Below are 17,570 nucleotides of genomic sequence, written 5' to 3'. Positions count from 1 at the left end.
TAGTAAAGTCATCACTTGAGGCTACGCCGATTTTTTTGTATCATCTCAGCTATTGCTCTAATGAAAAAAAAAAGAGCAAGTTATATAAGTCACAAAGTCATTAGTGTCCATCAATAAAAGAAAGTGAATTTGAGGCCGGTGCGGTGGCTCACGCCTGTAATCCCAGCACTTTGGGAGGCTGAGGTAGGTGGATCACCTGAGGTCAGAAGTTCAAGACCAGATTGGCCAACATGGTGAAACCCCGTCTCTACCAAAAATACTAAAATTAGCCAGGCATGGTGGCGGGTGCCTGTAATCCCAGCTACTCAGGAGGTTGAGGCAGAAGAATCTCTTGAACCTGGGAGGTGGAGGTTGTGTGAGCTGAGATCGCGTCACTGCACTCCAGCCTAGGCAACAAGAGTGAAACTCCGTCTCAAAAAAAAAGGTGAATTTGAACCTCAAACCTCTTCTCTTTTACCCTGAGCCACACTGTTTTTCCCCTGCTACAAACATTCATAATCAAGTCTCTAGGTAGGACTTCAATTAATAAATGATTATTCTTGACAGTGTCATCATAAGTGGAACCTCAGTGTTTTCAAGATTCTCTCTTTCATCATTTGCTCGAGGTGTATCAGTTAGCTTTTGCTGCCTAATAACTAGCCCCATTAAAAACTCTACCTTTCATCGCTTACATAGGTGGTCAGTTGGGGTTGGGATGAGCTGGATGCTTCCTCTGTTGTTGTGGTCTCATTCAAGTGTTTGTGGTCAGCAGACAATCAACAGCTTCACTGCAATAACTAGGTGTTGGCTAAGAGAACAGGATAACTGGGCCATACATCCTCACCATCCAGAAGGCTAGCCCAGGCTGGTTCACAAATTGGTGATTGCAGGGTTTGTAAGAGCAGGAAGAGAGGAAGCTGCAAGTGCTCTTCAGGCCTAGGAATGAAACATAAACAGGGGCTGCTAGGCACTGTGGCTCATGCCTGTAATCCCAGCACTTTGGGAGGCTGAGACAGGAGAATTGGTTAAGGCCAGGAGTTCAAGGCAGGCCTGGCAACATAGTGTTATAGGGATACCTCATCTCTCTAAAAAAAAAAAAATTAAGTAGCTAGGCATGACGGTGCACACCTGTAGTCCTAGCTACTTAGGAGGCTGAAGTGGGAAGGTTGCTTGAGCCCAGGTGGTGGCGGCCTCAGTGAGCTATGATTGTGCCACTGCACTGCAACCTAGGTGATAGAGCAAGACCCTGTCTCCTTTAAAAAACAAACAAACGGAAAACAGGGTAATTTCCACCACATTCTAAGTAAATCAAAGGCCAGGCATGGTGGCTCATGCCTGTAATCCCAGCACGTTGGGAGGCAAAGGAGGGTGAATCACCTGAGGTCAGGAGTTCAAGAACAGCTTGGCCAACATGGTGAAACTCCGTCTCTACTAAAAATACAAAAAAGTTAGCCAGGTGTGATGGCTCACATCTGTAATCCTAGCTATTCAGGAGGCCAAGGCAGGAGAATTACTTGAACCTGAGAGGTGGAGGTTGCAGTGAGCCAAGGTTGCACCACTGTACTCCAGCCTGGGTGACAGAGTGAGACTCTATCTCAAAAACAAATAAACAAAGAAACAAAGAACAAAAACAAGCAAACAAACAAAAAAACTAAGTAAATCAAAAGGCTAACCTGGATTCGAAGACTGGGGAAGTAGACCCAGTTCCTTGATGGCAGAAGCTGTATTATATTGTGGTGAATTTTGTAATCTACTGTACAAGGTTTGCTGGACCTAACATTTTGATACTGTGTAGGTGTAGCCAAGAGTTGCTAATGAGCAGGAACCAGATCCAACCTGAGCTTCTGTTTCTGATACCTACCTAGACCAGGAGAGAAAGGGACCAGACAACTCAATGTTGTTGAATAAAAGCAAGTGGAGAGTTTAAAAGTATACATCTTTTAATAGAGACTTGGTGCTAGAAATATAAACACAGAAAAGGTCACGAATCTGAGTAATTTTACACACCCATGTTAAGGTAGAGAGGGCCACTAGTCCCCTATTAGGGTCCTCTCTGCTTCCCGTTCTGCCTTCACGTAGTGGGGACCCTTTTAGGACTTCATCATCTGTAATCACAGTGCTTTGGGAAGCAGAGGCAGGAGAATTGCATGAAGCCAGCAGCTTGAGACCAGCCTGAGCAAGATAGTGAGACCCTATCTCTACAAACATAAATATACAAAAATTAACCATGTGTGGTGTTGGTCACTTGTAGTCTCAGCTACTTGGGAGGCTGAGGTGGGAGGATCGCTTGAGCCCAGGAGTTCAAGGCTGCAGTGAGCTATGACAGTGCCATTGCATGCCAGCCTGGGGGCAGAGCAAGACCCTGTCTCTAAAATAAAATAAAATAAAAAAGAAAAAGAAATGCTTTTTTTGCATACCTGGAACCTCCCCTTAGACTATGGGTCTGAAGCTGTGTTTCCTATTTGATGTCTATAAGGAAAATGTTCCTCCTACTTGAGGCCACATTCACTTACCCTCCCTGCAGGCTTTTATGGGATAACCATGTAGGAACCAAAGCATTAATGCCTAGACAAGAATGACTCCCATATAACAAAAGGGATTATTTTCTCCTTGCAAACGTTTTGCAGAGAAGTGCCTCCCCAATTTCCCCTCTTGGAGAAGTGTTTATGACCTGGTTGAAGAAATCCAACAGGGAAGTCAGTAAAATTTGCCTTTAATGCCCCTCAGCTTTTTCTTTCTGCATCCTGTTTTCTGTTTATTCTCCTCAGGTCAACATTGCCTGATTTTGAGAAACCCTGTGTGTCTGCTTTTGCCTGAGTTTTCAGCCTTGGCAAGAACAACATGCCAGGTATTTATGCCTTCATGGGCTTACCTAACTATGCTACCTTTTCAGAGGTATTTGCAGTATTTGTATGTTAAACCTGATCTCTAATATAAAATATAAGTTTTTTGTGTGTGTTTGTTGTTTGCTTATTGTTTTGAGACAGTGTTGCTCTGTCACCCAGGCTGGAGTGCAGTGGTGTGATCATAGCTCACTGCAGCCTTTTCCCCTTGAGCTGAAGCAATCCTCCCACCTCAGCCTCCTGAGTAGCTTGGACTACAGGTGCATGCCACCACACCAGGCTAATTTTTATTATTATTATTATTATTATTTTTTTTTTTTGTAGAAATGGGATCTTGTTATGTTGTCCAGGTTGGTCTCAAGCTCCTGGGCTTAAGCGATCCTCCCACCTCAGCCTCCCAAAGTGCTGGGATTACAGGCATGAGCCACCGTGCTAGACCAAAATATAAGGTTTTATTATCTATGAAACAAAAGTACAGAATCACTTTAAATATTGTAAAGTACCTATGAAATATATGAATTAGTTTTGGATTGAAAATGAATTGCACTTAAGAAGAAAAATGTGTAACTGCAGACACTAAAGGGACCACCTGGGATGGGGGCCTTTCCCAATAATTTGATGAATTATTTCTCAATAATTCATCAAATTGAACCTTCTGATAATTTGGTTATTTGCCTCTGAGGGAGGTCACACCAAAGTCTCGTAACCTTCCAGGCTGCCTTCTCTTCAACCCTAATTGCCTCCCTTCCTTAGATTCTTCTGTCCAGAACCTGTGCAGGTGTCCTACAATACGACTCCATTGTGCTTTTGTCAGTGGTTCTGAGGTTGTTGCAGGACTGCCAGATGGGTATGCCCACTGCACAGCAACATGCCAACACACCAAGGCAGCAGGGTTTGCAGCAGAGAAAGAGTTTAATAATTACAAGCCTGCCAAATAAGGAAATGAGAGGAATTCTTGAGCCTCAAATCCATTTCACTGAGGGGATTTGGGCTTCAGTGTTTAAGGGAATCATGGAGGGTGAGGAGCTGGAAAATGGGGAATGTTGATTGGTTGAGGTAAGGGGGATGAAATTATCAGGATGTGGAAAATGCATTCTTCTATGAGTCAGTTTCTTGTGGAGCCTGCAGACCAGCTGGTGTCAGTAGTGTAAGGTAGCTTTGTTGGTATGCAGAACCTAAAGGAGAAACTCAAACAGAGAGTTTATCATCTCATAATGTCTTTGATTTTATTTACAGAACAAATAAACAGTCTTGGGATAAATAGCATCCAGCTAAAGGAAGTGTAACAAAGGGCAAGCTGTCTTAACAAGGACTACTGATGGTACTGCATGCCTAATTGAATTTTATTTTTCTCCCCTTAATCAAATTTATAAAATTTTAGTCCAAGGGGAGAACTTCAGACTCTTTTCTGAACCAGTGCATACTCAAGGATTCTCATTGTTCTTCTGGCTGTAGTTGGAGCATTTTCTGAAGAAAAAACTGCTGGTCAAGGTGGAGGAGGAGAGAGCCTTGACAGCCTGGCCCATGGCAGCCTGACACGATCATCTTTGTTCTTGAAAAATGTCCCTGAGACGTCACTGCTGAGGAGCACAGAGAGGGAAACAGAACATGAATATGGCTGACAACCAAAATGAGTGAGTGAGGCATAAGTCTCCATTATCGAGGTTTTCTTGTGGGGTGGTTTTCTTGTTTTTTTGTTGTTGTTGTTGTTGTTTGTTTTGTTTTATTTATTTATTTATTTTTGAGACAGAGTCTTGTTCTGTCATCCAGGTTAGAGGGCAGTGGTGCAATCTTGGCTCACTGCAACCTCCTCCTCCCAGGTTCAAGTGATTCTCATGCCTTAGCCAACTGAGTGACTAGGATTACAGGTGCACGCCATTATACCTGACTAATTTTTGTATTTTTAGTAAAGATGGTGTTTCACCATGTTGACCAGGCTGGTCTCAAACTCCTGACCTCAAGCGATCCATCTGCCTAGGCTTCCCAAAGTGCTGGGATTACAGATGTGAGCCACTGCGCCCTGCCTCGATCATCAAGGTTTATCAAGCCATTTCAGGGCACCTCCAGGAAAAACACAAGCCACAGATACATCTGTGGCTGTTCTTCAGAAAAGGTTTTCGATAGGGAGGTTAGCATTTTTTTTTCTCGAGACTGAGTCTCTCACTCTATTGCCCAAGCTGGAGTGCAGTGGCAATCTCAGCTCACTGCAACCTCCTTCTCCCAGGTTCAAGCAATTCTTGTGCCTCAGCCTCCCAAGTAGCTTGGATTACAGGCGCCAGCCATCATGCCCAGCTAATTTTTGTATTTTTGGTAGAGACAGGGTTTCACCATGTTGGCCAGGCTGGTCTCGAACTCCTGACCTCAAGTGATCCACCCACCTCAGCCTCCCAAAATGCTGGGATTACAAGTGTGAACCAGGGCGCCCAAACTGGAGGTTAGTATTTATAGATTTCCTTAAAGAGCAGGGGATGGAAGAGAGGCAGGCAGGCAGCAGATAGCTACATTCCTGAGAGAATTTAGTTAGTTTAGTAAATCTACATTTTACATAAGATAATGTGAATGTCCGGAGAGAAAAAGGGGAATAAAGGAAGAGTCAGTTATGCAGACCTCTCTGGGTAGATGGAAGAAGGAATCTTGACTTTGTTCTGCACCTGGGAAGATGAGCTTGTAATCAGCATTATCGGTATGGAGTTTTAGGAGCTAGAATTAGGTTGCAGATTTAAAGTTACAATTGGTATGTCCTTGTTTATGGAAGGCCAGCAAAGAATTTGCTTATGGGCTGGGCACGGTAGCTCACGCCTGTAATCCCAGCACTTTGGGAGGCCTAGGCGTGTGGATCATGAGGTCAGGAGATCGAGACCATCCTGACTAACATGCTGAAACTCCATCTCTACTAAAAATACAAAAAATTAGCCAGGCGTGGTGGCACACCACCTGGCTACTTAGGAGTACACACACACCTCAGCTACTCAGGAGGCTGAGGCAGGAGAATCACTTGAACCTGGGAGGCGGAGGTTGCAGTGAGCCAAGATGGCACCACTGCACTCCAGCCTGGGTGACAGAGTGAGACTCCGTCTCAAAAAAAAAAAAAAAAAAAAGAAAGAAAGAATAAAAGAATTTGCTTATGAATGATATGGAGGCTGTCCTTCCCAGTTGCCTTAGGTTTTTTACCTCTCCACGGGCAACCTGGCTGATGCCTAATATTAGTGACAGGTATTCATTTGGAAGAGGGTGTTGCAATGACCTCTTTTGCATAAGTAGTTTGCAGGACCCTGAGATTTTTATTTCCCTTTACTTGATTAAGATACAGCAGTAAACAAACGAAACCAACCAACACACCCAGCATTGTTGCTTTAGTTAATGTTAGGCTGGTCTCTTCACTGTTTACTGTATTCCATACTTTCCCTGCTGCCAACTTTCCCGTATATTCATTAAAGAAAGGAAGACAGAAAGAAAGATGGAAGAAGACACACAGCATATTGAACTACGATGGATTCATCATTGCTCACTGCAGCCTTGTGGGAAGAGGATGGATGATCCGCCAGTGAGCAAGCAGGCTCAGATGGAGCTGAGGGTCCCCAGGTCATCCAAGGTCAGCTCGACTCCACCGTCCCGTCATTACCCCATTTGCTTCCTTGAGAGTTTAGAAAACTGAAGATTTTTCTAAAGACAGGAGATTAGAACTGAAACAATCATTGGAGCTATCCAGCTCAGCTCCCTTGGTTTTAAATACTTTTTTTTTTTAAATAATCCTGACTGGTACATCAATGTATTTGTTTTCCATTGCTGCTGTAACAAATTAAAGCCATAAGAAAATCTTAATGGCTTAAAGCAATGCAGAATTATCTTACAGTTCTGGAGGTCAAAAGTCCAAAATAGACTAAAACTGAGATGTCAGCAGGGGTTGTTCATCTCTGAGGGTTCTCAGGAAAAATACATTTTCTTGCCTTTTGCAATTTCTGGAGGTCTCCATATTCCTTGGCTGATGGTCCCCATGGGGGCCACAGGCTCTTGTCCCCCTAAATGTTTGCTGAAATTTCACTGGCATGAAACAGATTGCTTAATAGGAGAAAGGCATACAAGTTTATTCAATGTGTGTACACGGAGACTTCAGAATGAACACCCAACCCAACAGTAAGAAACAGAAGCTTATATTTGAAAGAATGCAGGCCCAGTGAAGCCAGAAGCAGGTTATGTTGATAAATCAGGTTTAGTGGCAAGACAGGTTATGAGAAAGAGAGAAAGGAAGAGGACTGGCTAGCAAAAGTGGTCTTGTTACATAGATGAAGTCTCCCTCAGAGAGAAAAGGTGGTTAAGGTTTCTTCCCAGATATTTTTTTCCACTTCTATTTTTGATTCAGGGGTACATGTGCAGGTTTATTACAAGGGTATATTGCATGATGCTGAGGTTTGGGGTACAATCAAACCCATCACCCAGGTAGTGAGCATAGCACCCAATAGGTACTTTTTATTTATTTTATTTTATTTCATTTTTGAGACACGGTTTCACTCTATTGTCCAGGCTGCAGTGTAGTGGCATCATCTCGGCCCGCTGTAACCTCCGCCTCCTGGGTTCAAGCGATTCTCGTGCCTGAGCCTCTTGAGTAGGTGTGATTACAGGTGTGCACCACTACATCTTGCTGATTTTTGTATTACTAGTAGAGATGGGGTTTTGCCATGTTGGCCAGGCTGGTCTCCAACTCCTGACCTCAAGTTATCCACCCACGTTGGCCTTCCAAAGTTCTGGGATTACAGGCATGAGCCACCACACCCAGCCTGCATTCCTTTCTTCTAGGACAAACTGCAGAGGCCATTCTTAAAAACTAAGGGTGTCCTGTTATACCAATGCTTGTAAAGTGTCCTCTCACATCTGAATTTCAAAATTCATGGGCGTACCTGAGCCAAGACTCACTACTTTTCCTTTCTGAAATCACCATTGGCTCCAAATGTTAATATAGCTAAAGGGAAGTTGGCATTGCACATTGGAGAACATGTTACAGAATCATGCAAAATGAAGTAGGGTTTTAGGCAGGGATATTAATCTGTATATGGAGGGAGGCAGGGAGGGAGGGAGGAAGGAAATGAATATATATATATTGAACACCTGTCCATTACTACACAGTGTAACAAGGTAACAAGTCTGCATATTTATTCACATATTCATTTAACAAATACCTATTACATCCCTTTTTGATAAATACCATGTGTAGCATCTAGGTTCTGGGCATATAGTCCTAAACAAGATAGCGATCTTGCCCACAAGAAGTAGTGGAAGAGTTAGACAATAAATAAATATATAGATAACATAAATAATGTCATATGGTGATAAATGTTATAAACACATTAAGGAGGCCAAAAGGGATAATCAGAGACAGAAGGTGCTGAATGTTGTCCCATGATCCTGGGGGAAGGTGCTCCTATTGTTACCGGGGGTCCTTGCTCACAGAGCTCCCAAGATGGTGGTGAGCCGCTTCCAAGATGGTGGCGGGCTGCTTCCAAGATGGTGGCAAGCCTCGTGATCTCTGACCTGGGGTTCTCGGCCTCACGGATTCCGAGGAATGGAATCTTGGGCCATGCGGTGAGTATTACAGCTCTATTAGAAACCATGGGTCACGGAAGAGAACCATGGAACCCAGGGACTAGTGTTCAACATGATTAGGACAAACCCAGGCGCTCAGCCATGCAGGAACAATGGCAAGTCTTTAGCCCGATCAGGAATGCCAATGGGCACCTGGCTGGATCAGGAGCACAGCAGACACCCTGCTGGATCCGGAGGGATGGGAGTGAGCAGCAGGTCTGCACTGTGGCAAACAGCAGTGGTGGATGGCGAGCAAAAGCTCAGCTCCAGCCTTAACAAACACGGACCAGAAGATTGCAGTTGCAAGATTTAATAGAGCAAAATAGAGTGAAAACAGAGCTCCCATACAAAGGGAGGGGACCCAAAGGGGGTTGCCATTGCCAGCTCGAATGCCTGGGTTTATATCCCGATCATTGTCCCTCCCGCTGCGCTGTCAGGCAACCGATGATTGGCTATTTCTTTATCTCCTGTTGTTGCCCATTAGCATTTTAGTGAGCTTTCCTTACTATCTGATTGGTCATGTGTGAGCTAAGTTGCAAGCCCCGCGTTTAAATGCGGAAGCGGTCACCTTCCCAGCTAGACTTAGGGATTCTTAGTCAGCCTAGGAAATCCAGTTAGTCCTGTCTCTCACTATCACCAAAGCTCAGTACACTACATGGAGGCATGTGTGATGGAAAGCTCTGTGGGATTCTATCAATTATGCAGTCTAGTATTACACAGTCTTTCTATGTAAAAATCCCTACAGGTAGGCAGGGTTTCTCCTACCCCCAGTGACAGCCCTCAAGACACATTACAATGGCCTCCAAAACAGGGTAGTATTTATCCCATATGCTTTATCTCTAGCAACCTGATGAGAAGCCCACCCCTCTGGTCTTGAGAGGGAGCAGGGGCCTTGTTATTGCGGCTCGCGGTCCGCCTCCAGGCACGAATATAAAAGAAAATCCTAAGTTCCTTCAAGGAAGGTTCCAGGCACTTAGCCAGCCCTGAGAAACAAATAAGCAACTTGATAAGCAAGAGGGTAATAGTAGCTTAAAACAATAGCCAGGGAAGTTTCAAGCTTTTAGAATCATGAGATGTTCCCTATAGAAACTAAATATAACATCTTAACACATAACACATATCCCTGAATTGTTTTTCAGAAATCCAGCCCCCAAATCAAATCAGTCCACTGGCTTATAGACCTCAGATAACGGGGAACTGAGGACTGAAATCGGGCCCCTGATCTTGGTTCTAAATTTCTTCCTGTGAGATCTGGAAGAAGTCACACCCGTGAGGCAGAGCTAACATTCTTCTCTGCCTATGCCAAATCTGTAGACAAAGCTTTGCCTCCAGAACCAATTGCAGATCAGAAAATCTTTGACTCTCCCCGTGGTTTATGGGCCTCTGCTTCAAGACATCCTGCCCCTTTAAGCCAAAACTGATGTGTAAACTCCATGTATTGAGTTATGACTTTGCCTGTAACTTCTGTTTTCCTGAAATTTACCCCTGCCTTTAAAATCCCTTATCTGCAAGCTATCAGTGGGGAAGTCAGGATTTAAGCATTATCCGCCTGGTCCTCCTTGCTGGGCACTCTGCAAATATCCACATTTCTTTCTATGACTGCAAAGCCTCAGTGTGGATATGTGGTCTTACTGCGCCAGGTAAACAGACCCCAGTATGGTTCTATAATAGTCTTCTTGTTGAAACTGAAGGTGCTCTTATACGGAGGGATGGAGATATGATAAGAAAAGGGTTCCTTTAAACGACTCTATACTTATCCATCTGGCATGCGTCTCTGAACTCCTGAAATCTCTTAAATACCTCCGAGGAGCCAGTTTGAAGAATTCAACAGCCATGGGCAGCTCACTCAGTAGACAGAAGACAAGAAAGTGGTCTTTACAAAAGAGTGCAGAGATAGCTTAAGGTCATTCCAAAGGGAGATGTCAAACCATCTTCTGTGGCCTTGTCTCCTCCCTGGAGAGGAAAGGGTAATGAGTAGCCACAGCTGCTAGAAGGGAAAAGAATCACCTGATTTCTCTGTTGCCCTCTAGATAGCCTTCTTCTCCAGGTGCTCTGCCACCCAGGCATGATGAATAGCATTGCTGCTCTCATGTTTCACTCCTCTCCTAGCCTCAACCTTCGGCATGTGATTTTGCAGTTCCTCCCCACCTCCACTTCAGGTAGAGTATCTTTCCTGCCCCATTGATAGAGGGTGTGGCCATGTAAATTGCTTTGACCAATGTACTATTAGCAGACACATGCAAACAAGAGCTGGAAACATGCATGTGTAGTTGAACTTTCCCTCTTGCATTTCCACCATGACCACGGGAACATGTTCGGTATAGCCTGCAGCTGATCCAAGGAGGATGACAGCTAAGTAAGGCAACAGAAGCAAATCTACAACTTGGAGCCAAGATCAGCCAGGCTGAGTCCAGATCAGCTGACCCCAAGCCAAGTCCAGGCATGTGAAAAAGAATAAGTGTTGCTGAAAGTCACTGAATTATGAGATATTTTCTTACACGGTGTTATTGTTGCAATTTTCTGATTGATGCATAAGGGTAAACAGAACATCCCCTGGTACAAATCTTGATAGCAGCAATAAATATTCAAATAAGAGCTTTTAAGTATCAGAGGAAGATTTTTTCAGAACATAGGAGCAAGTCTGTCCTGAAACATCAGCACAGAAAACTGAGCTGAAAAAGTCTTATTAACTAGAAAACACCAGTGCTGACTTAACTCAGCGACTTCAAAGATCTAGGGTCATGCTTTCTTTAAAGCCAGCAAGCTCTGCTCTGCATTTGACCCCTGCCGGACTGAGTTATTTTGGATCTGTTCTTGTGACTCTGGGGCTTAAAATAGTCATTGCTGAGCCATCTGTCTTGGGATCCATCTCACTTCTGAAAGGTATAGCAGCTGTGGCTGAATTGAAAGCAGCTCCTGTTAAGAAAGTGAACAATCTCTCGGCTTTTCTCCAGCCTATGACTGTGCCCAAGGGAGAAAATAAAATAGAGGGCATCTGGCTGTAAAAGAAGGATAAGAGCTTAAGAAATGAACCTGGGAGATGCTGGGCAGATAGCAAAGGAGAACTGGGACAGCTGCCAGAGGGCCTGGAAGGGAGCCAGGTTAAATAAAGTTCAGACAAAGATGCTGCCAGCTGGAGGTGGTGAGGGAGAATGGCCCATGGCATTGCTGTGTAATAGAGGAGCAGTAAGGTGTGGTAGGAAAGGGTGTGGGGGTCAGGAGACAGAGGTCCCCAGCCAGCGACTCAGCTTAAGCACCGACGTTGTCACTGTATGACCCTCTGCAACTCTGTGCAACTCTCAGCCTGAGCTTTTCCACCCTTAACGTGGAGTTAATAATATTGATCTCAGGTTGCAAGAGTCCATCAGAATAATTCAAACAGGAACCAGATAAACTGTAGAGACCTAAGCGAAAATGTCATCAATCACACACAGGTGAAGATGATCATTTCAACAGGGCTAATACCAGGACCTGTCATTTTTACTGTTTCATGGTGTATTTCCAGTATTTAGTGCACTATATAATATAATATGTAATGTATTATATATAATATATAATATAGTATTATACGTACAAGACTCTGTCTTGTATATTCAGCATATACAGCTGTATATACCACAAGACTCTGTCTCAAAAAAGAATTAGTTATTGACTTTATGATATATTATAAAAATAGATAAAATATATTTTAATAGATAATATATAATACATATTTTCTAGTAATATATAATTATATTAGCATATATAATATAATAATCTATAATATGTTATATAATAGATAATAATCTATAATTATATTATTTATATAATACATAATAATATATAATAATTATATTATCTTCTATAATATATAACTTATATATATTATCTTATATAATATATAAGATAATATACAATAATTATATTTTATATAATATATAATATACAATAATTATATTTTATATAATGTATAATATACAATAATAATTATCTTATTTTATATAATATACAATATACAATAATAATTACATTATTTATATAATATAATTATACTATTTTATATAATATATAATAATTATACTATTTTATATAATATATAATAATTATACTATTTTATATAATATATAATAATTATACTATTTTATGTAATATATAATAATTATACTATTTTATGTAATATATAATAATTATACTATTTTATGTAATATATAATAATTATACTATTTTATGTAATATATAATAATTATACTATTTATATAATATATAATAATCATACTATTTATATAATATATAATAATTATACCATTTATATAATATATAATAATTATACTATTTATATAATATATAATTATACTATTTATATAATATATAATAATTATACTATTTATATAAAATAATTATACTATTTATATAATATATAATAATTATACTATTTATATAATACATAATAATTATACTATTTATATAATATATAATAATTATACTATTATAGTATATATAATAATTATATTATTATAGTATATATAATTATATTATTATAGTATATACAATAATATTATCATATTATATATAATAATAATATTATTATATTATATATAATATGATAATATTATTATATTATATAATATGATAATATTATATATGATATAATAATATCATATATAATATGATAATATTATTATATTATATAATATGATACTATTATATATGATATAATAATATCATATATAATAATGACATTATTATATCATATATAATAATGACATTATTATATCATATATAATAATGATATTATTATATCATATATAATGATGTTATTATATCATATGTAATGATGTTATTATATCATATATAATAATGATATTATATCATATATAATAATGATATTATATCATATATAATAATGATATTATATATAATCATTATATTATATTATATATAATCATTATATTATATTATATATAATCATTATACTTATTATATATAATATAATATAATATATAATAGCTATATTATTTTATATAATATATAATATGTAGTAATTACATCATAATAATAATTATATAATATATAACATTATATATTATATATATTAGTCTGGCATATACACACATTCTGGAGAAACCCACACTCACTCAATAATTTCATTATTCAATCAATAAATGCCATTAACACATGTACCAATAAATATTATTCACGTTCCTGGAAAAGTAAGAAATAGCTGTTGTCTTTATCTAGAGAGCTCCTGGAAGTTGTATTCTAGTACAGAATAGAGAACAATAGTCAACCTGCCTGCCTCACCATCACATCAGAGCACTACAAGCAACTGCTGCCATGAGCAGGATCCCAGCCCACAAGGAAAGGTGAGTTGCTGGTGCAGAACTCAGGGGGAAGCATGTGGTCATGAGGAAGGGGCAGGCTGCTGGAGAAAGTGCCTGTCCTCCATCTCTCTGTTTTCTAAGGCTCACGTCTTTTTCATTTGCAGTTGCTAGGACATAGTGTTTACATAGGACCTGGTATGGCACAGACCCTGGGTTGCCATTTACAACCTGCCCAATCTTTGCAAAGTTGCTTGATCTCTTCTGTATGCTTCATTTAGTCATCTGTGAAATGGGTATTAACAACCTGCTTACTCCCATGGGTGTTTAGAGCAGGGGTCAGCCAACTGCCACCTGTGTGCAAGCTCACTCCTGCCGCCTGTTTTTCTACATAAAGTTTTATGGGAACACAGCCAACCTCATTTATTTACATGTTGTCTATGGCTATTTTTATGCTTCAGTGGCAGAGATGAGTAGCTACGACAGGGGCCAGATGGCCTGCAAAGCCCCAAAGAGTTACTATCAGGCCCTTTATGGAAAGCGTTTGCTAATTCCTAGTTTGAGGATTCAACAAGGTAATACATGCGAAACCTTTAATACAGAATCTGGAATGTGGTGGGCAGTCATAAAATGGTGTAGTTGTAATGGCGATAAAAATAAATATCTGCTTTTAAGTGTTTCAGGAGAAGGGTTGTTCACATAAATAAGTTGGGATGGGAACACGGGCCACAGGCTTAACAAGACTCACCCGGGTGCCATAGAAGCCTATGGGAACCCCAGCCCCATTAACACAGCCTGGTGCTCCCATCAAAGGAAGAGAAAGAGGAACATGGAAAAGCTCAGGAGGCTACAGGAGAGAGGGACCAGGGTGGGAAGGACGCGAAATCATGACTCTGAGTCATTTGGCAGGCAGTGCAGTGAACATTTGCTCCTCCTGAGTGAGAATTCTTGGCAGAGAAGGGGTTAACCCATTCCATGAAGAGCATTTTGGGGACTTCCAGGGACAACACATTGTACTATTGGAAGGCTTATGTGGCATGTGAAGAACTCGAGATGCCTTAAAGAGCTACTGGCTCCATGCAATGCTTCACATACTTTTCACTGGCCACTCTCTCTCTTTTTTTTTTTTTTTTTTGATTTTATTTTAAGTTCCAGGGTACATGTGCAGGACGTTCAGGTTTGTTACATAGGTAAATGTATGCCATGGTGGTTTGCTGCACCTGTCAACCAATCGCCTAGGTATTAATCCCTGCATGCATTAGCTATTTGTCCTTGTCCTGATGCTGTCCCTCCCCCCCTCACCACTCCCCCTCCCTGACAGGCCCCGGTGTGTGTTGTTCCCCTCCTGAGTCCATGTGTTCTCATTGTTCAGCTCCCACTTATGAGTGAGAACCTGTGGTGTTTGGTTTTCTGTTCCTGTGTTAGTTTCCTGGGGATAACGGCTTCCAAATCCATCCACGTCCCCTGCAAAGGACATAAATTTGTTCCTTATGGCTGCATAGTATTCCATGATATATACATACCACATTTTTTTTTTTTTTTTTGAGATGGAGTCTCACTCTGTCACCCAGGCTGGAGTGCAATGGCGCAATCTGGGCTCACTGCAACCTCCGTCTCCAGGGTTCAAGCAATTCTCCTGCCTCAGCCTCCCGAGTAGCTGGGATTACAGGCGCCTGCCACCACACCCTGCTAATTTTTTGTATTTTTAATACAGACGGGGTTTCACTATGTTGGCCAGGCTGGTCTCGAACTCCTGACCTCGTGATCCCCCTGCCTCGGCCTCCCGAAGTGCTGGGATTACAGGTGTAAGCCACCACGCACAGCCGTGTACCACATTTTTATCTCTTTCAATCCACAGTTTATCTCTTTAATATCCTCTGTTTGTAAAGCTGTGCTCTGCTTACTTAGTTATTTCCAACATGGCTTTAAAAATTTCAGTGGCTTACTCAACAAACCTTTTCACTGGAACAAACGAATGAGAAGTAGAAGAATGTTTAAGTACGCTGGCCGCCAGGTGAAAGGGAGTGGAAACCCAGAGCCAGAATGTCCAAAAGTCTTTCTTCAGTTTTAGTGTTTAGAAACACGTGATCATGTAAGCATGTAATAGGCTGAATATTAAGTTTTCCCTTTGCAGCCGCACTCAGTGCTACCTGAACTTCAAGTAAGCTGAGCATTGATTGTCCATTAACTCGCAGCCATTGATTGAGTCCTATTCAAGAATTATTTATTGAGTGGGAGACTGAGGCACGAGAATCACTTGAACCTGGGAGGCGAAGGTTGCAGTGAGCCAAGATTGCGCCGCTGCACTCCAGCCTGGGCAACAGACCAAGACTCTGTCTCAAAATAACAATTATTATTATTATTATTATTTATTGACAGTGAACTCCCAGGGTTATTGTTTTATTATCAAAATAGACTCATAATGCTCAACTATCATTTATCAAGGACTGGCTATGTGTCAAGCATTGTGCAAAAGATTTTTACATACAATTGGCTCTTTGTATTTGTGGGTTCTACATCCATGGATTCAACCAACCAAGGATTAAAAATATGTGGGAGGCTTGTGCTTGTGATCTCAGCAACTCAGGAGGCTGAGGTGGGAAGGATCACTTGACCCCAGGAGTTTGAGGCTGCAGTGAGCTATGATGGCACCACTGCACTCCAGCGGGACACAGAGAGTGACTCAGTCTCTATCAAAAAAACAAAAAAGAAAAAAATTGAGCAAAAGTCAACAAAAAATACACATTAAAAAACCTATACAGTGTAACAACCATTTACATAGCATTTACATTGTATAAGGTATTAGAAGCAATCTAAAGATAAAACTGAAAGTGTACAAGAGGTTGTACATAGGTTATGCACAACTACTACACCATTCTGTAGCATAAGGGACTTGAGCATACTTGGATTTTGGTATCCGTGGTGGGTGGGGACTAGAAGGTGGAAGACAGGGGTCCTGAAACCAATCAATCCCCCATGTATATCAAGGGAGGACTGGACATGGTTTTATTGAATCCTCAGAACAACCCTTCATGGTTTTAGAGTTGATCATGCAGAGACCTAGCACTGTTAGGTGATATACTCAGCTCATAGAGCTAGCAACAGAGTCAAAATTTGAACCAAGTTTGCAGATTGCTATCTCAGCGTCCTCTCAACTTCTCAATGCCACTTTATAAAAGAAGGCATCCAAAGAGTTGCCCAGAACACAGCTGGTGCAACTTGAAATACATGCCTTCCATGATAAAGTGGAAATTTCCAAGAAGATGCACAAATGTGGGGGACATTCGGCCTTGCCAGACTCACTTGCCCACCCAGAAGGCAGGGAATGAGATGGTAAGGCTGACTACACCGTGCTGGCAAGTAAACCCAGGCATTGTCCCTGCATCTTCAATCAATACTATGTACCTGTTTTCCAACTTAAGTCAAATCATCTCTTCAATGACACTGTCAGAGGCATTTGAACCACAGCAACTCCATCTTGAATAGGGGCATTCTTAGTCACAGGAAGAGATAGGAGGTTGGCACAAGATACAGGTCACAAAGACCTTGCTGATAAAACAGGTTGCCATAAAGAAGCCAGCCAAGACCCACCAAAACCAAGATGTAGACAAAAGTGACCGCTGGTCATCCTCACTGCTCATTATACATTAATTATAGTGCATTCACATGCTAAAAGACACTCCCACCAGCACCAAGACAGTTTATAAATGGCAATGTCCGGGAGTTACCCTATATGGTCTAAAAAGGGGAAGAAGCCTCGGTTTCAGTAATTGCCCACCCCATTCCCAGAAATTTCATAAGTAATTCACCTCTTGTTTAGCATATAATCAAGAAATAACTATAAGGGTCCTTAGTCAAGCAGTCCATGCCACTG

Source organism: Pongo pygmaeus, chromosome 6, assembly GCF_028885625.2.
Source record: "Pongo pygmaeus isolate AG05252 chromosome 6, NHGRI_mPonPyg2-v2.0_pri, whole genome shotgun sequence".
In the NCBI taxonomy this organism is placed as follows: Eukaryota; Metazoa; Chordata; class Mammalia; order Primates; family Hominidae; genus Pongo; species Pongo pygmaeus.
The sequence above is the reverse complement of the archived record's forward strand: the minus strand, read 5'-3'. Positions refer to the sequence as shown.